This window comes from Triticum urartu, chromosome 6, assembly GCF_003073215.2.
Source record: "Triticum urartu cultivar G1812 chromosome 6, Tu2.1, whole genome shotgun sequence".
NCBI lineage: Eukaryota > Viridiplantae > Streptophyta > Magnoliopsida > Poales > Poaceae > Triticum > Triticum urartu.
Genome location: NC_053027.1, coordinates 2,925,634 through 2,930,134, shown reverse-complemented (window position 1 = coordinate 2,930,134; position 4,501 = coordinate 2,925,634). Strand labels below are relative to the sequence as shown.

Sequence of the window (4,501 nt, the reverse complement as noted above, 5' to 3'; positions counted from 1 at the left end):
CTCTTTTTTCTTGAGCAGGACTAGTGATGGGTGTTTTGCTTGCGGGTCAACATGGAAAAGCTTGGCTATATCAGGACTGGTAGTCTGGTAGATGTTGACAGCCCGGTACAAGCTGTTGAAATCTTCCAGCCTTGAGGCAGCAGCAAGCTCTTCGGTGTGAGCACCCTATAGCATTTGTTGATAAGAGTAATCAATTTTGGGCCACATGTGCGGTGCAATTGCAGCAATTCGTTTGGATGGTAGACTTTGCTGGGATTGGAACGTACCGAAAGGGAGTCGAGGAAAGCTAGCACGGCTACTTTGCCGCCGGTGATGATCTTCTCGGCCTCGTCGATGGTGGTCACGTTCTGCACCTCAGGGCCCAGCCTCTGGGATATCCAAGTGACCATGGCGTCCCCGCAGCAGTGGAAAATTCGCCACCATGAGGGATGAAATATAAGACCGTTTAGATTAGTGATCTAAACGGTCTTATATTTTTTTATCAGTCTTGCTAAGTCTCAGTCGACTGTCTCAGTTGATACTATATCCGTGAAATCTTACGTTAAGATTCGTGCAATTATTTTTCAGTTTTCTCTCTTTCTTCATATTATGTCACTTGACTAAGACTTGTTAAATCTCAGTCGACTGAGGCCTAACCACACTTTCTTTATAGATTTACAGAGGGAGTACTTACTTGGTCCGCTCGCCGTAGTAGGGGTAGCGCCAAGGCACGCCGTCGATGAAGAAGTGGACGGTAGGGTGGCGTCCACCTTGGCAAGCACGACGTCAAGCCCCTCGTCGGCCAGGTGTGATGCGGCCGCGGCGTACTCGGGGATGGGCTTGCAGGACCAGTAGCACCAGGGCGCCTAAAAGTCTGACCACAACGTGGCGGCGGACGCCGATGAAGGGGGTGAAGTTCGCGGCGGTGAGGACGATCACGTGGGCCTCGTTGACCACCTCATGGTCCTCCTGGCTCCTCCTGTAGTCGTCGGAGGCTGTTGGAATTTCGCCCACAGGATCGATCATATGAAATCACGACAAAGGCGCGCACAAGAAACTTTGATAGCCAAAGGCACGTGTCATGTCTCTCTTTCTCTTTATTTCTTTTCTTGTTTTCTGTCGATACAAATCTCATGACCTGGCTATGTATATATATACACAGCTTCCAGCCGACCAACCAGACCCTGCCCTATACGGACTCTGCTAACCTGCTAACCTGATCATACACGGACACATACCTAAGAAACCTACCAGGACACTACTAATCCTGCCGGACTAGTACTACTTGATACACACGTCTATAGCCAAGATACCTCCTAGCCGGACTAAACAATTGAGCTAGGAATTAATTAATCAACCAGACAAGATTACTGCTAACAGAGGCGAAGAGTTCCTGGTGTTCGTCGTGGTCGTTGGCGCCCGGGATGTGGCCGCCGGCGTCCACGATGAGGTAGTTGAGGTCCACATCAGGAAGGGAGGAGGAGGCGGGGGATGGGTGGGAGACGAGGAGGAAGAAGGGGGTGGCGAGAGGAGGAGAGATCGGACCATGGGCATCTGCATCACCGCCATGGCCGGCCGGCGAGCAGTGGGATAGAGTGCGTACGTGTTGGGAAGTGGAATAGATGCAATAGAGAGATCAGCAGAGACTTTGAGGACTTTGAATCGAGTTCTATGGACATCAGCATCACCGCCGGCCAAGTGATTGAGACTCCATTCTAGTGAGCGCTCGGTGCGGACGCGTGAGCCTGGTCGTAATGGAAGTATCATAACTAGTATTATGCATGTCAACTAGTCAATTTTGATGAGATGGCATAGAATTAAATGAAAAAAAGAAAGTGTTGAGTATCATATCATGATACTATATCATAATAAATGCTATGTTAGTATGTGTCATGCATGTCAATAAATATAGTACTACATGATACTAATATATGATACTATGCATTAGGAAAGTAGTATAATACACTAGTATCATATGCATGATACTAGTATATGATACTTCCCATTATGACCAGCCTGACATCTCGGCCCAAGCGATGAATGAAAACTATGCTATCCTCCTCCCAATGACTTGATCGACAAAAAGTAATCTATCTAGGTTATCCTAACTAGCCCACATGCCCGTGCTTTGCAACAGAACAATAAAATTACATGCCTCTAGCTCATTATAAGAATGGATCAAGACCCCCACATGTCTGTATTCTCTTGTATTGGCTCGTGCCCGCAATTTCTTTTAATTATATTACCAGCATATTCTCTTTTATCGGCACATGGAGTTCAATAAGTTATGGTGTCCTTTATTTTGAACAAGCCGACTTAGCTCGATGTGCTGGATGCGGAGCAGGCCCAGTATGGGAGTGATCAAACTCATGACCTCAAAGACCAGACCACATGTCGCTAGCCACTCAAACAAACACGTCCTGTTAACCAATGGTCAGCATGAATATTAAAGAACATAATGCAACGTGGAATTTTTTTTAAATTTTTCAAAAACTGATAATTATATACTGCCAACTATACTTGGCAACGTGAACATTTTCCAAATTACGAACAATTATTTTTCTGAAAATTCCATACATTTTTGGACAAAGCAAGACCAAAAAATTTGAATGGAACATTTCCTGAAATTCACAAACATTTCTTAAAAACATGAATCTTTTTAAACCACGAACATTTTTTAAGTTGTCAACAAGAACATGTTTTGAAGATTCAGAAGAGTTGTAGTAATTTTTTTCTTTAATGCAAACATTATTTTCAATTTTTGAACATATTGCGAAAACAATAATATTTTTCGAATTTGGAATATTTTCAAAATTCATTTTTCTAAATATTGTTTTTTTAAATACAGTCATTTTTAACAAATGGCAATATTTTTTAAATTTTGAAAAACATTTGGCAGAACTAAAAAAATTCCAAACATTTTTTAGAATAGGAACACATTTATGTAATTCGTATATTTTTATGAATTCTTGAATAAAAATGAAAAGTAAAAATTAAATACGAAACAAAAAGAGAACTAAGCAGAAAAATAAAAATGGAAACCGAACACAAGCATAAATCGGCCGCTGAGTTTTGGGCGCCTTGTGCGTACCTGAAACTATTTACTGCCTTGTGCGGGAAATAGGATTTTTTGTTGCTACATGGGCAGGAAAAAATGGGCTGACTTTACGGGGCCATAGTGCGCGCGGCCCATGTACGAAATTTTGCACAAATTGTTTTTCCTTTGCTAATAGACGAGCATAGAAAGTTTAGTACCACCTCGGAAAGAAAAACAATAATTTTTTGGCGGTGAACGGATGAAAAAATCGGAGAAACGCACCTTGCTTTATTAGTAGGCTATCCTCTAAAGGAAAAAAACAAAGTTATCTTCCTCAAAAGAAAAACAAAACTATATTATATATCCTCCTCTCAATCAACAAAATCACCTCTCCTCGAGCAAGCCAACTCTGACTGCACCATGGGTAACACGTCAAGATCCCTCCGAACGATACACGAGAACCGTCTCGGCCACTGCCAAACAATTGGCCACAAGCTTCGACAACATAGCAGCTTGGATTTTGCCGATGAACTTTGCTGGGGAAAATTGCAAGCCTCGCACCGATCTAGTCCAGCGCAATCTCTGGAGAGCAGCGTCCACTGAAACCATCTTCATGGAGTCATCGTTTCCGCAGGCGCCCCTCCACACGCAGCTTCATCTTCTTTGTTACAACAAGAAACAAGCATAGGCACACCCATTGGCGCACCCGACTGTCAACTTCAAAGGGCCAACCATGACCTAGCTCCGCTCGCCACCATTGTCGTCGTCACGAGTGCCAACACCAACTACTCGCATCATCAGCTGTGCACCATCCAACCGTGAGAATGTGCATATCCAACCCAGGAAAAGTGTGGAGGGGAACAAATCTTCAAGACGGCGCCCTAAGTGGGGAGCGATGCAGAAATAACAATGTTGTCCGACCCTGCAACAGGGACCTTAGGCTTTTACTGAAGACATCCCAAGGGTGACCAAGATGGAAGAGCTGCACGGCGACCCTCCAAGAAGGAATAACGACACTAGCAACCGCCACATCATCATTGATGGCATAATCCAGGCAAGCCTTTGCCCCGGAGGAACAAACGTGCACATACACCCCCACTAGACAAAATACTGCCTTACCTATAGACAAATCAGTTCTTTTTTGGGCGAGATAAGCCCAAAGTAATCTGTGCAAATATTCTCCGTAAATTCAAAATCTATGTGTATTATATGTAGTTAATCAACATTTTACCGCCCAAATTAGAATCCTAGCCACTTTATACCTCGAACTTTCATTAAATGTGTCTAGACTTACGTATTGAGTGCACCATGCACGCTGCCAAGCTAACCCGCGTTGAATCGCGCCATAAATTTCCTTAAGTTTAAATTTGCGCTAGGATTTACCTTGTAAATAAGTTTCCACCGTTCTTACTAGCACAAATTTAAAGCTTTGGGGTAAATCCTTTCTGCATAATCCCTGTAAAAAATGATAAAAGTAAAGGTACA

At 43.5% G+C, this 4,501-nt stretch overlaps 1 pseudogene; it reads right to left on the bottom strand.

The window, feature by feature from the left end:
• Positions 1–669: 669 nt before the first annotated feature.
• Positions 670–1,548, bottom strand: LOC125517668 (annotated as a pseudogene).
• Positions 1,549–4,501: the final 2,953 nt, after the last annotated feature.